Source organism: Sorex araneus, chromosome 3 (assembly GCF_027595985.1).
Source record: "Sorex araneus isolate mSorAra2 chromosome 3, mSorAra2.pri, whole genome shotgun sequence".
Classification (NCBI taxonomy): domain Eukaryota; kingdom Metazoa; phylum Chordata; class Mammalia; order Eulipotyphla; family Soricidae; genus Sorex; species Sorex araneus.
The window spans coordinates 186,466,134-186,484,867 of NC_073304.1; the positions used below are offsets into that span (position 1 = coordinate 186,466,134).

Consider the following 18,734-nt stretch of genomic DNA (forward strand, 5'->3'; position numbering starts at 1 on the left):
TTAGAGGCCGTCGGGAAGGGAGGTATCTCTCAGCCTACTTACTCACCTATTGTTGGGGTCTCAGCAGCCAGCCTGAGACCCTGGCCAAATCCCCTGCCCTTAGAATCAGAAACAGGCTCTCTTCAAACAGGGCCCTGAGGCCCTGTGTCAGCACTCCACCCTGAAAGGCTCCCTGGTTGAGGAGATGATGGGATGAAACTTGAAAGTCACCACTTGTCTGAGCTAAGCATACCGGGCCTTGAAAGGAGGGAGCATAAATCAATAATTAATATCTGTAAAGGGCCCAGCAAAATGTTTACTCCAGAGCTGATAACCAGGTGTCCATAATGCTCACTCCTCCCTAAAATTTCTTCTTTATTTTTTAAAAATTTATTTTTTAATTAGTGAGTCACAGTGAGGGTACAGTTACAGATTCACACATTTGTGCTTGTTTTTCCTCATGCAATGTTTAAGAGCCCATCCCCCCACCAGTGTCCATTCTCCACCACCCATGAAGCCAGTATCCTTCCCACCCTCCCCCAGGCTAATCCCCCCCACCCCACCCCACCTCTGTAGCAGGGCATTCCAATTTGATATCTCTCTTTCCTTTTGGGTGTTGTGGTTCCAAATAGGGGTATTGAGTGGTCATCCTGTTCAGTCTCTAGTCTACTTTCAGCACGCATCTCCCTTCCCTCACAGGATCTCCAATCACGTATTACTTGGTGTTCCCCTCTCTATCTGGGATGACGTTTCCCCCAGCGGGTGAGGCCAGCTTCCAAGCTATGGAGCCAATCTCCTGGTATTATATACTACTATTATTGGGTATTAGTCTCCTACTCTGTTGTTCTATATTCCACAGATGAGTGCAATCTTTCTATGTCTGTCCCTCTCTTTCTGGCTCATTTCACTTAGCATGATACTTTCCATGTTGATCCACTTATATGCAAAGTTCATGACTTCATCCTTTCTAACTAAAATTTCCTCTTTAAATATTAGTGTGTGAGCTTAATAAAGATGAGAGTTGCTTGACCTCAAAAATAAATAAATAAATAAATAAATTAAAAAAGAAGGATAAAAAGACAAAGGAAGATATAATTTTGAAATAATTTTCCAAAGTAGAACAAAATTAAAGAATCTTGATAAGTCAAAGAAGGTGCATGTATGTGGCAGGAATTTTATTAGAGACCTATCAAAAAAGAACTTCAGGACCAGGGGGGATAGCCCAAAGGTCAGAAGCTGCAGAAGGTCCTGTTCAGTCTCAGGCACTTCATGATCCTGTTGCCGGTTACTTATACCAAGTGGGGAGAAAAGAAGTAATAGCATCAAAAGGGGAGTCTACAGCTTTCTTCTCTACCACCTTACTCACCTGGTGAAGTGACTGGTCTGGGTGGGTCAGGACTGAAAAAAGTCTGCTACAAGCATCAGCACCTCGTGAGTGCTTGCTTTCCACTCAGTAATCGTCAGATTGCACCTAAATCACACTTGATCTGCACAGCAGGGGAATTAATCCCTGTCACTCGGTTCTTCTGGGGAGTGAAGAAAGGAATTGCTCTTTGCAGAAAAAGGAAGATCAGTCTTCACTCCTGCCTAGGTTCTTTGCAGCTCATCATTTTCCCTCACAGAAGGGAATTTCAGGAGGAGTCAAATAGTGAAGAAAATACAGTGTTGTTTAGAGATTATGAGGAAGGCAAGAGAGAATAATGTGTTCAAGAGAAAGTGTTATGGGGCTGGAGCGATAGCACAGCGGTTAGGGTGTTTGCCTTGCACTCGGCCGACCCAGGTTCGATTTCCAGAATCCCTTATAGTCCCCCCAAGCACCTCCAGGAGTAATTCCTGAGTACGGAGACAGGAGTAACCTCTGTGCTTCGCCAGGTGTGACCCCCCCCAAAAAAAAAGCAAGAGAGAGTGTGATCTCCAGAGGGAAGACATCCAAGGGTAACCCATAAAGCAAAAGAACTGAATTTTACACCGTAAGTTGAGATATGGGTGACCCTGGCACAGGGAAACGCACTGTGAGACCATACAGGCTCTCTCCCAGATTGCACTTAGGTGCCGTGTAGATAATAATCTTTTGCTAGGTTTGTTGTCAAAGCAAAAATCTTTGAAGTTTTGTTGGTCCAGTCATATTCTATTTACAGGCCTCTGTTCCTGATGGAACTTTTCCTCTCTGGACAGGGTCCCGTCTTCTCCAGGTTCAGTGCTGGTGACAGTTAGAGTCTTATCAGTTTCAGTTCCTATGTCCACAAAGTGAGTATGGCCTGTGTGCTTTATACTTACTTTAGGGCTAGTGACAGAGTAACTTCTTTGAGTCACATCTTGTTTATATATTTTCTGATAACTCATTGCCAATACCCATCCCCTATGTATTTTCCTGTTTTAGTCCCCTGAGCACTGCTGGGAGCAACCTGAACATTGAATAGAAGTAGCTTCAAATACCATCTGGTATGATCCCAAACATTTTTTATGATCAATAAACATAGTTATAATCATAAAAAGAAACTGTATGGTTAAACTAACTTTTATCTGAGGTCTTGAAAGTTTTATATTATTTTTTGAAACATGTGATTGACTAACCAATAATTAAATACTAATTGTAATCTGTATAGGAGGAGTTTTAGCGTTTTAAATATCTAAGACACAATTCACTGAAAAAATAAAAGTTTCAAGAGGAAAAAGTTAAGTTAATTAACTGAAAGAAATATGGAATAATTTCTAAAGCAATCTACAATTATTCTTTGCCCCTTATGGAAGAAAAATATGTATGAATCAATATGAATTAGAATAATAAAATTTCTGACCAAAGGAGAATTCCCCCAAAACTCAGAGGAACTCTCTGTGGTTAAGGAAAGCAAACAGAATTACTGAGGCCTACAGTTTGAGAAGTGTGACAATCTCTCCCTGAGAGAACCTCCTTCTTCTGATTAGTTTGTTAAGTGTTACTATATTCTTTTGAGTTCCTGAAAAGCAAATTTAAATAATTTATATGGTTCTCTCTGTTCTTGCTTATGCAAAATAACTTGTCAGGTTTATTAAAATTAAAACTGATCTGAAAATATTATCTTTACTATATTTATTTGATAGAATTTAAATAAATGTGGAGAGAAAATACATTTCCATCACATCCTTTTGTAGATGATTAATAATTTTTAAAGCTTTTGAAGTGGAATGAATTGTAAATTGTTTTAAGAGCTGATTATGACTTCCTCAAATAATACTTCCATTTTTCTAGTTCACTTGCATTGATTAAAACTTCAAGATGGGTCCAGAGAGGTAATACAACAGCTAGGGTGATTGCTTTGCATGCAACAAAGCCAGGTATGATCCCTGGCACCACCTATGATTCCCCAAGCACTGCCAGAAATGAACACAGATCCAGGAGTAAGCCCAAACACTACCAGATGCTCCCCACCCCCGCCCCCCAAAAAAAGACTTTTTGGAGGGACTGGAGAGACAGTGCAGAAAGCAAGGCACTTGCCTCACACACTACCAACTCCAGTTCAAACACCACCAGGAATTAATCATTCCTGAGCACAGAGCCAGAAGTAAGCCCTGAGCACTACAAGGTATGACCCAAAATCTTCCCACCACCATCACCACCACCACCACCACCACCTAAAATGAGTAAATAAAAATAATTGCTTTTTAAAAAATGAACTGCAAGGACCAGAGAGATAGTGCAGGGCTTAAGGTGCAAGCAGTCAACCTTACAAGCAGTCTACTTCAGATCAATCCCTGGCATCACCAGGAGTGATATTTGGGCCCAGAACATTGAGTGAACTCAAAGCACTATTGGGTATGCCCCTCCCCCAAGGAAACCCCCAAAGGCACAAGAACTGATAGCTGTCATCATGTTAAGCAAAATAAACTTCTTATGATAAAACATTTTTTACTTTAATAGGCCTACTGACCTACTCAGACTTTCCCTTTAAAAGTTTCTTAATTCTCCAAACAATAATAGTGAGTTTTGTTGAAATATTGAATGCAATCAAAGTGAAAGTAAAGCGAAATTTATCAGTTACACAGGCGGGGGGGTGGGGCTAGGGGTGTGGGGGGACGGGGCAGAGCTATACTGTGATTCTTGGTGGTGGAATATGTGCACTGGTGAAGGGATGGGTGTTCAAGCATTGTATAACTGAGACTTAAACCTGAAAACTTTGTAACTTTCCACATCGTGACTCAAAAAAATTTTAAAAAACAAAAAATAAAATATAATAAAAAATAATAAAAAATTAAAGCCTGAGTTGGAGCGAGATTTTCACCCTTTTCTGGTGTGGGCATAGAAGTCCTTTTGTCTTTGATGGTGGAAAATGCACACCGAAGGACAGCTATTGGAACATTGTATGACTGAAGCCCAATCATGAACAACTTTGTAACACTGTCTCTCACTGTGATTCAATAAAAATAAGTAACTAAACAAACATATAACATAAAAAAGGGGGGCTGGAATGATAGCACAGCGGGTAGGGCATTTGCCTTGCACGCGACAGATCCAGGTTCAATTCCCAGCATCCCATATGGTCCCCTGAGCACCGCCAGAGATAATTCCTGAGTGCAGAGCTGGGAGTGACCCCTGTGCGTCGCTGGGTGTGATCCAAAAAGAAAAAAAAGTTTCTTAATTCAGGGCCGGAGCAATAGTACAGAGGGTAGGATGTTTGCCTTGCACACGGCCAACCCGGGTTCAATCCCTGGCATCCCATATGGTCCCCCAAGCACTGCTGGGAGTAATTCCTGAGGGCAGAGTCAGGAGTAACCCCTGAACATTGCTGGGTGTGACCCAAGAAGTAAAATTTTCTTAATTCTCTTTAACTGTTTCTGAATTTTACATTTTTAGGACTCACCTATTTTATTTAAACTCTAAAATATATTAGCACAAAATTTTTTAAAGTTTTATTAATTAGAGGGAAAACATGATAATTACCACAATGAGATCTAAGTACAAAATAAAATTTAATACAACATATTTTAGATGACTATGAAAATAGGAAAAGGCACATTGTATTAAATGGTTTTGAATTTATTTACATAGGTTAAAATTATATGGCAATCAAACATCAAAAATTGATTTTTAAGCAGGAGTGATAGTACAGGGTAGGAAATTTGCCTTGCAGGCAGCCAATCTTAAGTTTGATCGCCAACAACCCATATAGTGAGCTTGCCAGGTAACTGACAAGTTACCATATTATGTCTAAACCCATTTTTTTGCATGTGGCTGTCCAGTTATGCCAGCACCATTTGTTGAAGAGGCTTTCCTTGTTCCATTTCACATTTCTTGCCCCCTTATCAAGGATCAGGTGATCATATATTTGGGGTTGCATGTAGGGATATTCCACCCTGTTCCATTGATCAGCGGCTCTGCCTTTGTTCCAGTACCATGCTGTTTTAATTGTTACTGCTTTGTAGTACAGTTTGAAGTTGGGGAGGGTGATGCTTCCCGTCGTCTTTTTCCCAATAATTGCTTTAGCTATTCGTGGGCGTTTATTGTTCCATATGAATTTCAGGAGTGTTTGATCAATTTCTTTGAAGAATTTCATGGGTATCCTTAAAGCACTGGTTGACCTCTACAAAAAGAAAACATCCAACCCCATCAGAAAATGGGGCGAAGAAACACTATTTCCTTAGCACAGAGCCAATAGTACACCCTGAGCACCACTGGGTATGGCTCCAAACCCCAAATTGTTCTTACTTTTATTGATTTATTGTCTGATAATTCTACTTCCCATTCATTCCTTTAAATTTTGTTGGAGCAAATAATATAAAATAAATTTGTCATGTACCTGTCAAAGAGGCATGCTTGCAGGAGTGGGTGGGAAGGAACCTGGAAACTTTGATGGAAGGAAGGCCACATTAGTGGTGGGATTGGTGTTGGAACACTGTATGCCTGAAAAAAATATCTCTTTTATAAACAACTTTTTTAATCACAGTGTCTTAATAAAAATTAATTTAAAAAACAACAATAATGTGTCATTGGTCCAAACACTGTATCCATAAGTAGCCTGGTGGTTCTAACCACTATTAGCCCCTAATATGCAACCATTGACTTATAATCCTGATTATAAGTTATGGCAAATTACATGGCCACTTTGAATAAAACCAAACATGTTTTCACCCTCCTTTCAGAGGGTCTAACACAAGCTAAAGTAGTGGTCTTTGTAACCACATGATAATGGATTTGCTGATCACCATGCAGGGCACATGTGTACCATGATGCACACAGGATGCTGAATAATATGCCCATGCTTACTCCCATGTTACCCAACATTAAAAAGCTTAAGCATGTACATCAAAACTCTGACTGATTAACTTATAAATGGACCCCTCTCCCTCAGGCTTCTCCTGGGTATGACAGTATTATAGAAAGACTACTATTAATAATAATGTTCCATTGCTGTGTTTATGGGATATGGATGCAATATGTAACATGATTCACCACTCCAGGAACTTCATGAAAAATTGTATGATCTTCCACAGGATGTAAGGCCTGTAGTGTCAATTTAGGTGTGGAATGTGGAGAAACAAGCAAGGGACACTGACCCATTCTCCCCAGACTCTAGGCAGGAAGCCAAGGCCAATTCTGGGAATGTCCCAGTCAGACAATTCCCAGGTGATAACAAAAACGTATCCAGAGGTAATATCCCAAATGTTCTTACATATTCTCCCTTCCTGCTCTTTCTCAAGGCTGTGTTGTACACCTGCTGTGCACAAGCTGCCCTTTGTTTTGCCTTTGCACTGGACAGGATTTTAAACTCCCATCAATCACATCAATCACATCACACCATTTTCGACACTGGAGAAGAATTGTTCCTCGAAACATGCGACAACAGAGGCGTTGGTGGCCTTGTCAACACGAACTTGGCCATGAGCATCTATTCATTCGAATGCCTAACAACCCAAATTGGACGATTACACTTGAATAGATGTGGCTCACTGCCTGCAGTTTCTATCTTCATCGTCTACATACCAACTTCCAACTACGATGAAGAAGAAATTGAGAAGTTCTACATGGAACTGGAGAAGTTCTATAAAGAAGATCACACCTTCTACAAGATCATTGTTGGTGATTTTAATGCCAAGATAGGTCCGAGAAGGTCGCCCGAAGAACTCCACATTGGGACACATGGCCTAGATGGAACGATCAGGGTGAAAGACTGTCTGAATTCATCATGTAGACCAAGACCATCCATGGTAACTCACAATTCCAGAAGGCCGAGTCGAAAAAATAGACATGGGAGTCTCCCGGTGGACAGTTCCACAATGAAACTGACCACATCATATTCAATCAAAGATTTTGCCTGACCGATGTCGCTGTTGTCCCAAAATTCCAAACGGGATCAGACCACCGTCTCCTTCGTGCGAAATTCTACTTCACAGAGCGGGGAGAAAATTCTGCAAAATTTAAGTCTAAGAAGACAACTCCCAGAATGACCACCAATTGGGAGCTCTTTGGCACTATTGCAGCAACATGGGAAGTTGCCGTCCTTGACAACATTGACAAGGAATATGATCGACTGGTTCAGCACCTCCATGTCTGTGCAAAGAATGCCGAGAGTGAGAAAGCGACAAACAGACACCTGTCTTCGGAAACTCTTTTTTTTTATTTTTTTTTTTATTGAATCACCATGTTGAAAGTTACAAAGCTTTCAGGCTTAAGTCTCAGTTACATAATGCTCGAACACCCATCCCTTCACCAGTGCATGTATTCCACCACCAAGAACCACAGTAAAACTCCCACCAACCCACCCCCACCCCCCAGTCCCCCACCCCACCTGTGTAGTTGGTAAATTTCACTTTACTATCTCTTTACTTTGTTTGATTACATACAAACAAAAAAACTCACTATGATTGTTTGGGGTTTCCCCCCCAGAGTCGGACCTGCTGGAAAAGAAGCATTTGATAATTTGTTTTCCATTGCTGCGAATGAGGAGATATGAGGTCGTGTGGCCACAGTAGCGGCCATGAGGTTCTAGATTTCTGTATTTTAGTATTTTAGTGACTGAGTCCAGAGGGCTTTCTGCCAGAGGTTGCATCATTGCTAGTTCGTACCTCTCTGCTACTTTATATTCCACGTATGAGTGCAATCTTTCTGTGTCTGTCTTTCTTTCTGACTCATTTCACTCAACATGATACTTTCCATGTTGATCCACTTATATGCAAATTTCATGACTTCATGCTTTCTAACAGCTGCATAGTATTCCATTGTGTAGATGTACCAAAGTTTTTTTAGCCAGTCATCTGTTCTCGGGCATTCGGTTTTTCTCCAGATTCTGGCTATTGTAAACCATGATGCGATGAACATACAGGTGCAGATGTCATTTTGACTATACTTTTCTGCTTCTCCGGAGTATAGTCCCAGGAGTGGTATTGCTGGGTCAAATGGGAGCTCAATTTCTAATTTTTTGAGGAGCGAACTATTGTTTTCCAAAAGGGCTGAACCAGTCGGCATTCCCCCCAGCAGTCTAGGAGGGTCCCTTTCTCCCCACATCTACACCAACAACGGTTGCTTTTATTCTTTTGGGATGTGTGCCAGTCTCTGTGGCGTTAGGTGGTATCTCATAGTTGTTTTGATCTGCATCTCCCTGATGATTAGTGATGAAGAGAATTTTTTCATGTGCCTTTTAGTCATTCGTATTTATTCCTTGAGAAAGTTTCTGTTCATTTCTTCGCCCCATTTTCTGATGGGGTTGGATGTTTTCTTTTTGTAGAGGTCAACCAGTGCTTTAAGGATACCCATGAAATTCTTCAAAGAAATTGAACAAACACTCCTGAAATTCATATGGAACAATAAATGCCCACGAATAGCTAAAGCAATTATTGGGAAAAAGACGACGGGAAGCATCACCCTCCCCAACTTCAAACTGTACTACAAAGCGGTAACAATTAAAACAGCATGGTAGTGGAACAAAGGCAGAGCTGCTGATCAATGGAACAGGGTGGAATATCCCTACATGCAACCCAAAATATATGATCACCTGATCCTTGATAAGGGGGCAAGAAATGTGAAATGGAACAAGGAAAGCCATCAAAATGGATTAAAGACCTCAACATCAGACCACAATCCATAAGGTACATCGAAGACAAGGTCGGCAAAACCCTTCACGATATTGAAACTAAAGGTATCTTTAAAGATGGCATGGAACAAAGTAATCAAGTAGAAACAGAGATAAACAAATGGGACTATATTAAACTAAAATGCTTCTGCACCGCAAAAGACATAGTGACCAGAATTCAAAAGCAATCTACAGAATGGGAAAGGATATTCACCCAATACCCATCCGATAAAGGATTGATAACAAGGGTATATAAAGCACTGGTTGTCTTCAGAAACTCTTGAGCTCATTCGTCAACGTGGTTTGGCGCGATTCTCAGGCAACCACGAGCTAACGTCCGAGCTCACAAAGCTGTGCAGAGATGTAATAAAGGAAGACCTCAAAGAGAGAAGAGCAGCAGTGTTGACCAGTGCAGCAGCAGCCAGGAAAAGTATTCGCAATGCTTGCCTGTCCTTCGCCAACTACAAGACCAAGATGACTGCCCTCCGATGTCCCGATGGATCTATCACATCCTCCAGAAAAGCAATGAAGAAAATTATTCACGACTTCTACTCAGATCTCTTTGATAGCCATGTCCACCTGCCCACATACCAAATTCCGAAAGATGGATATGTCGTTCCCAATGTTCTCTCTTCTAAAATCCGACACGCCATTTCGCTGGTAAAGATGCGAACAGCACCTGGTCCGGACAAGGTCAGACCCTAACACCTGAAGAATCTGCCGCCAGTACTCATCAATACACTGGCCCAATTCTTCACACGCTACCTGTCTGAATGCAAGGTTCCGTCTCAATGGAAAACCAGTAGGACCGATCTGTTGTACAAGAAGGGAGACATCCACAACATCGGCAACTATCGCCCAATCTGCCTGCTCTCTGGCCTCTACAAGTTGTTCACTCATGTCATCCTGAGTAGAATAGGCAGAACACTAGATGAAGGACAACCATGCGAGCAAGCCGGGTTCCAAAGGGGATTCAGCCTGATAGACCATATCCACACAGTGACCAAACTCATTGAAGTTTCTCGAGAGTTCAAGATGCCGCTCTGTCTAACGTTCATTGACTTAAAGAAGGCCTTCGATTCTGTTGAGACTGAGGCGGTTATTGAAGCCCTGGCCAAACAGGGCGTTCAAACTCAGTATATCAAAATCCTCCTCAAGCTGTATTGTGGATTCACCACCAGGATCTCACCATTCTACAAGGAAGTAATCATTGATGTAAAGAGAGGGGTGCGGCAGGGTGATACCATTTCACCGAAACTCTTCAGTGCCGCCCTTGAGAACATCATGCGACGACTAGAATAGGAAGGAATGGGAGTGCAGATAGACGGTCGGCAATTACACCACCTCCGCTTCGCTGATGACATTGTTCTCATGTTGGCCGACTTCGACCACAAGTGTGGGAAGGTCGGATTGCAGCTGAATCTCAACAAGATGACGTTCATGAAAAACGAACTAGTTCCTGAAGCTCCATTTGCTCTCAACGGAACAAACATCTCCAAATGCAGCAGCTATGTGTATCTGGGTCAAGAAATCAACATGAGGAACGACTTAGTGCCAGAACTGCGCAGGAGGAAGAGAGCAGCATGGAATGCTTTCAAGAACGTCGAAGAGGTGGTTAAGAGAACGAAGAACCTCCGACTCCGGGCACATCTTTTCGATTCCACTATTCTTCCTGCACTAACATATGCCTCAGAGACCTGGGCCCTATTCAAACAGGATGAGAATGGTCTTAGGGTATCCCAAAGAGGATATTCCCACATGATATGCTGGGAATATCATGTCTCACTCAAGTGAGAGAAGGAATCAGGAGTTCTGACCTCCATCGACAGTCAAAAATCAGGGATGCTGTCTCGTTTGCCAAGGCATCAAAAATCAGATGGGCCAGTCATGTAATGCGATTCAGAGACGACTGTTGGACTAGAGCTGTTACCAACTGGATTCCATGGGACCTCAGAAGCCTCGTGGCCGCCCACCAACTAGATGGTCAGATTTCTTTGTTAAATCCCTGAATGAATGATTTGAGGCTCTTCGTGTTCCTAGAGCGAGCAGATATCATTGGGCTGCACTAGCTCGCAACAGGGACAAATGGAGACGTTACTGGTGCCCACTTGAGCAAAGATCAAGGGGACTACAAGTGATACAAGTGATACCCTTACAGCCTGAGGTGTAGTTAATCTGGGTCCAGACAAATTACACTAGTCCTGCCCACTTCCATGAATAAATAGCAAATTAATTTCTCCGCTGAGTAAATTTCTTTGGAATCCATCATCATTACGCGAGAACACAGTAATCTAAGCTTGAAGCATTACAGTTTTAATCACAGTGTTTGTACACACATGGCTTTACAGAAATCCCACACTCTGTTACGGTGCTGGAGACACTGGGTAGCAGGGTCAGCAACACCATGCTCCTTATTTACGTAGGGGCTTGCCACACATCATAGTCATGGCCTCATGCTTCTCAGGCAGGAATTCTTACCCACTGAACCATATCCTGTTATCCTAACTCTTCTTTTACAGAGTATTTTTATTGTGTTCCAGATATTTTATTTTAAATAGAATATTTAGATATCTTTAAATAGGCAGTATCTAGATTCTTTCTATTTAGATTCTATTCCTCTACATCAGGGGTCATGTGGGAGGGAGAATTAGTTACTGTTTATTTCATTTTCAATTCATAAAGAATTGGACCCTTATTGCCAAGTCTGTTTTTAGGGTAGCAGCTCAAATTTATTTCGGTTTTATCCTTCCTTAGGATGATATGAATCTGACCTGTGCACGTGAAAATTAGGAGTCAGTCAAATCATCGAGCATCATTTACATACAAGATGTATAAAAACTTTGCTCATAGCTCTCTAGTTACTGAAGTACTATATTAAATCTTCTGTTGTTCTAGTTGTCTCAAGGTCTTATGATTTTAAGAGGACAAAATGTGTATGTTCTATGCATCCTCCCCTCAGATTAGAAACAATGCAATGAAAAGCCAGCCCCATACAATGGTCTTCTCTAAGTCTTGACAGCCTCCAAAATCTGCCTGTATTTTCGTGCAATTTATTGATTTCATACAACTATAGTTTTTGGATTTGTTTATATTTTGCATAGTTCATGTATGCAAGGGTGCTAATACAATATGAACTTACTTTCTATAGAAGTGGCACTCAATTAAAATGAAAATCCCATAAGTAATATATAAAGACTATTAAATTTTATCTTTCTCCCATATCACATCTTGCTCTACTCTCTATTAATTGTTTCTCGACTCATTATTCAACACAAACATTGGTCTTTTAATTCCCTTTAGGATTTTTAAAAATTATTGAATCACTGTGAGACACACAGTTACAGAGCTCTTCATGGTTGGGTTTCAGTTATATAGTGTTCCAACACCCATCCCTTCACCACTGTACATTTCCCACCACCAGTGTCCCAGTTTCCCTCCCACCACCACCCCATACCCTTTTCTTCTTGTTTTCTTCTGTCTCTCTCTTTCTCTCTTCTTTTGGGCATTATGGTTTGCAATGTGGACTCTGAAAGAATATCATGTTTGGTCCTGTACCTATTTTCAGCATGCACTTCTTATCCAGAGTGATCATTTTCAACTATGTTTGCTATAGTGGTCCCTTATCTATCCCAAATGCCCTCCCCCAAGAGCACTTGTAGCAATCACCTAACTATAGTCCAGTCTTTCTGGTCCTTCTTTCTATTGTCCTTGAATATTAGTCCCAGACTATGTTTATTTTTTTTACATCCCACAAATGAGGGTAATTATCCTATGTGCCCCTCTCTTTCTTATTCATTTCACTCATTATGATACTCTCCATATTCATCCATTTATAAGTGAATTTCCTAACTTTATTTTTTCCTAACAGCTGCATACTATTCCATTGTGTAAATGTACCATAGTTTCTTTAGCCAGTCATTTGTTCTCAGGCACTCGGGTTGTTTCAGATTCTAGCTGTTGTGAATATTGCTGCAAATAACATAGAAGTGCAGATGGCATTTCTGCTGTTATTTTCACCCCCAAACCTTGGCGTATATTCCGAAAAGTGGCATTTCTGGGTTGTATGGAAGCTCAATTTCTTTTTTTTTTTTTTTGGAAGCTCAATTTCTAGCTTTTTTGAGGAATACCCATATTGTTTTCAAAAAAAGCGGGACCAGTCGGTATTCCCACCGACAACGGAGAAGGGTCTCTTTTCCCTCATATCCACACCAGCACTGGTTGCTCTTGTTCTGTTTTTGTGGGTCTTTATGTTTGTTTTATATGTGCCAGTCTCTGTGGCATGAGAAATATCTCATTGTTTTGATTTGCATCTCCCTGATGTTATTCTATGTAGAGCATTTTTTCATATGTCTTTTGGGCATTTATATTTCTTCTTTGAGGAAGTTTCTGTTCATTTCTTCTCCCCATTTTTTGATGGGGTTTGATGCTCCTTTCTTGTAAAGTTCTACCAGTGACTTATATGTCTTGGATATTAACCCCTTATCAGGTGGGTAATGGTGAATTAAATTTTTTTTCCCAATCTGTGAGCTGTCTTTGTATCTTGGTCACTGGTGTTTTTTTTTAGGGCAGAATCGTTTAGTTTAATGTAGTCCCATTTGTTTGTCTTTGCTTTCACTTGCTTGGTCAGTGGTGTTTAATTCTTAAAGATGCCTTTAGCTTCAATGTCATGGAAGGCTCTGCCCACATTTTCCTCCATGTATTTTATGGATTCAGGTATGATGTTGAGATCTTTAATCCATTTGATCTGATTTTTTTGCGTGGCATTAGAAAGAGATCTGAATTCACTTTTTTGCATGTAGCTGCCTGGTTTCCCCAGCACCACTTGTTGAAGCTATCCTTGCTCATTTCATATTTCTTGCTCCTTTATCAAAGATTAGGTGATCATATATTTTAGGGCCTGTGTTAGGATATTCAACTCTGTTTTCATTGATCTATGGGCCTGTCTTTATTCTAATGCCATGCTGTTTTTGTTACTTCAGTTTGAAGTTGGGGAATGTGATACCTCCCACCTTCTTTTTCCTAAGGATTGCTTTAGCTATTCTTGGGGGGTTATTGTTCCATATGAATTTCAAAAGTGTTTGATCTATTTCTTTGAAAAATGCCATGGGTATCCTTATAGGGACTGCATTGAATCTGTATAATGCTTTGAGGAGTATTGCCATTTTAACAATATTAAACCTCCCAATCCATGAACAGGGGGTTGTATTTCCATTTATTCTTGTCCTCTTTTACTTTTTGAAGTAGTGTTTTGTAGCTCTCTTTTGTATAGGTCCTTCACTTCTTTAGTTACACTGGTTCTGAGATACTTGACTTTCTGAGGCACAATTGTGAATGGGATTGTTTTCCTAATATCTCTCTTTTTTCTTTCATTGTTTGTATATAGGAAAGCCATGTACTTTTGGGTATTGATTTAATAATCTGCTACTTTACTAAATAAATCTATTATTTCTAGGAGCTTTTATAGATTCTTTTAAATTTTCTAAGTATAGTATCATGTCATCTGCAAATAGTGAATGCTTGACTTCTTCTTTTCCTATCTGGATGCTCCTGATATCTTTCTCTTGCCTAACTGCTATGGCAAGTACTTCCAGTACTATGTTGGATAGGAGTGGCAAGAGTGGGCATCCTTGTCTTGTACCTAATCTTAGGGAGAAAGCCTTTAATTTTTCGTCATTCAGAGTAATGCTTGCTGAGGGCTTGTGATAGATGGCTTTGACTATATTGAGGAAAGTTGCTTCAACTCCAATTGTGTTGAGAGTTTTTATCATAAATGGGTGCTGAATTTTGTCAAATGCTTTCTGTGTATCTATTGATATGATCATGTGATTTTCATCTTTTCTTTTATTTATATGATGTATTATATTGATTGAGTTATAGGATTTTTTTCCTCCCAATTTTTTGGTACTAACTCTTCACTGCTTGTTCTCATGAAATTGTCATTTTATGTAGCAAGAAATAAAAATAAAAGAGTAAAAATATTTCATTATAGATTTTCCACATATGCATATGAAGAATGTGATTGACATCCTTTTCTTTCTTTTCTCTTTTTATTTTTTCTGAGTTTCCCACCCCTACCCCCATTTTCTTTTTGTAAGGTCTTTACCTGGCAGTGATAATGAGTAAGGCTGATCTCATAATATCAATTGTGAAGAATTCATTCCTCTTTAATTTTCCAAAAGACATTATATACAATCGGTGTTATTCCTCCCCCTAAATATTTGGCAAAATCATCTTCCAGTTAGCAGGGAATCTAGTTAGCAGAAAACTTCTTAGAAGGCTCTCCTGGACATTCTTCGGAAAACCGCACCCCACCACGCAAAAAAGAAAAGGACAGGCTTCAAAGAGCTTCCTGGTGGAGTGGGGATCTAGAGTAGAGCTCTTGTCTTGCATGTTTGATACCCTTGATTCATTTCTCAGTACCATCCTCAGAGCACGACCCACATTGGGAATGAACCTACTGCAAAGAACAGAGAATAGCCCTAAGCACTCTGAGTATAGCAGCAACAACAAAAAGTTTCTGGAGTGGTGAACTCATGGAGGTTAGAGAAACAGACACATTCTGAGAGAGTATAAAGTTTCTTCACATTTTCCCATACCTTGTCACGTACCTCACTTCTATCTCGCACTTCCTGCATTGTATTTTTTTTTATAATAAAACAGTGATCTAGTAAGTAAAATGTTAAAATACTCCATGAAATGTAGGATGACATTACTTTGTCCTCTCCCCCCTTGCCATGAGTAGCTTGTCCCGGTTTTTCCCGGAGTTTAGGCTTACCCCAGTCTCACCCATCAAGGTGTTCCCGAATCTCTCCCATCCCTTTGTTTAGCTATAATCACTTCTCTATGCTCTCTTCCCCAAAACAGTTAATCCGAGGCTTTCCCTTAATCTGACTCTGCTAATTTGTAAGGTCAGACCTTCCTAGGATACTGAATTTATATTATATAAGTTAATATTGCCTTTCTCCTCTTCTTGTGCCTTTTGAATAATTTACTTTAAAGCAATGTCCTTTTTGTATGGACACGAGAAGACAATATTATGCTTTTTTAACTTGGGATTTAATTGGCCTCGAATATTATTCCCTCCCGGGCATCTGCTTTCTCCACTTAAGCCTCAGTTGCCCTCAGTTCCTAGCACCCTAAAAGCAGGGTCCCGACGAGGGACAGGAAGGATCCAGGGCAAGCGGTGAGTTGTGTGCTACCCTGGCATCGAGATGGGCCTGGCCAAAGTGCCTAATTCTTAACTATAAGTTAAGAGCTTGATCATAGACAAGTGCTGTCATGATCCAAAAGTAATGATGAGACTAGGACCCTGCTAGGGATAGGAAAGACTGATCTGGCCTGAGCACTGTAGTCTGAGATTGAGATGGCCCCAGGAGAGCAATTCTATAAGCTTTAATGCATCTCTTATTGTGTCCATACAAAATAATTAATATTATGAATTCTTATATGTTTGCTGGCTGAGGAGAAGAGAAACACACTCATGGGACTCCGCCCTTGGGTGGATCCTCCTGCTGAAAGAGAATTAAGTCCTAAGAGAAGCATCCCCTAAGGGAAAGGAACCTTACCCTATTGATTGTGACCACACCTAGGTGTACACCTCAACCTCCTCATGCTGGGGATATTTAACTAGGCTGTAAGAGTGGGTTGGGGGGCCAGATCCAGAGATCCAGAGAGAGATCCAGAGACCCAGAGGGAGAGATCCAGAGCCTTGAGAGAAGCAGAGAGAGAGAATGAAATAAACTGATCGAGCAACCAATTTGGCCTTCTTCCTTCTGTCGCCTGCCCTTGACCGACAGCACACACAGCGGTTCCAGGGCACCGAACTCGGGCGGTGAGACAGAGCTGCCCAGAGAGCCCGCGAGTGCACACGCCCCTCAGCGAGCCTTAGTTTTTTACAATGAAATGTTTTATGGAGGGAATTATGTGAGCCTCTCACCCATAGCTGGTGGATGACATACAGAGGTGACAATGTGAACTTGTAGCTGGTAACTGAAGTATGAGACGCTAGTGAAGAAGCAATCTGGTTGAGATTAAAGTCATAAGCCATGATGCTATCTCTGGATAGATAGCGTTAGAGTTGGAATGAATGTGGGATATCCAATTTGTATTGTAGAATTGCTAGAAAAGAAACATCCTCCCACTACCCACATTTGAAGTGGGTGTACAATATGGATTTATTCAAGTGATCTTTTCTTTGTTTATGATGTTGCTATGCCTGGGATCAGATACCTGGCCGTGATGCTCATTTGGTTGTGGTGCTCACTGAGGGCACACTTCAGGTATCAGGGCTCACGAGGCTGCACTCCTTTTGTATGATACCTGCATATGTGCTCAATAGGAGTTACCCTCTCCTGTTGTCGTGCTTGAACACAATATGGTTTTAGTGCTCACTGAGAGTCACAGTGGAGTTTGCTCATGCTTGCCAGTGTGGAGCTTGCTCATGCTCACCTTATCTTGGGTGGTGCCGGCACATATTTTAGTTGCAGTGCTTAGATATGGTGCTTACACTCATCTGGCTGTAATAAAGATGGTAATCAGAGCTTTCAGGATGGTGTTCAATGCAACTGATCTCAAGGCACTAAAATGACATAACACTGGGGATTGAACTCATGCTTGTAAACTTATGCTTACAAGGTAGTCTAAGTCACTTAGCTATTTTTCAGGTCCTATATTTATTCTTGAGTGAATCTTGGTAATTTATCTTTCAAGTAACTAGTCAATTTTACTTGAGTTTTCAAGTAGCATACACTTTTTTTATAATATTATTTATTTGAGGCCAGAGAAATAGTATAACAGTTGAGTCATTTTTCTTAGGCACAGCTAACTCAGGTTCATCCCCAGCACCACATACAGTCCCTCAAGCACCCCCATGAATAATATCTGGAGTAAGCCTGGAGTAAGACCTGAGTACTACTAGATATGGTCCCCAAACCAAATCAAGACAAAACAAAAATTTGGGCGAATGCTCAGGGGACCATATGCAGTGCTAGGGATTGAACCAGAGTCGGTGATATTCAAGACAGCACTTTTACCTTGCAGAGCTCAATGTATCCATGGTGATATCCTCACTTTCCTTTCTGTTTTTGTTTTTTGAACCACACTCAGCTGTGTTCAGAGTTTATTTCTGGCTCTGCCGCTCAGGAATCCCTTCTGTCAGTGCTTGGAGGACCATATGGGATGCTGGGGATCAAATCCAGGTTTACCGCATGCAAAGCAAATGCCCAATGTACTATCACTCTGGCCCCTCGTTTTCATTTCTGATGTAGGAAATTTTCTGTTTCTTTTTTCTTGGTAATGACTGAAAATGCATTTATCTTATTTATTTCAAGTAACAAGCTTTTGATTTTATTTTTTTCTCAGGACTTTTTTCTATTTTCAAGTTCTCTGGATTTTTCTTTTTTCTGCCTTTTTATTTTTATTTTTTAAATATTTTTGTATTGAATCACCATGTGGAAAGTTACAAAGCTTTCAGGCTTAAGTCTCAGTTATACAATGCTTGAACACCCATCCCTTCACCAGTGCATATATTCCACCACCAAGAACCACGGTAAACCTCTCTCCCCTGCCCCCCTGCCCCCCAGCCCCCAACCCGCCTGTGTAGCTGATAAATTTCACTTTACTTTCTCTTTACTTTGATTACATACAAACAAAAAAAACTCATTATTACTGTTTGGAGTCCCCCCCGCCCAGAGTCGGACCTGCTGGAAAGGA

The 18,734-nt window shown here is 40.8% G+C and overlaps 1 pseudogene; it reads right to left on the reverse strand.

Moving 5' to 3' along the window:
• LOC101546270 (cyclin-I-like) overlaps window positions 1-17,070 on the reverse strand; it is a 46,273-nt pseudogene extending 29,203 nt beyond the window's left edge.
• Between the last annotated feature and the right edge of the window lie 1,664 nt (window positions 17,071-18,734).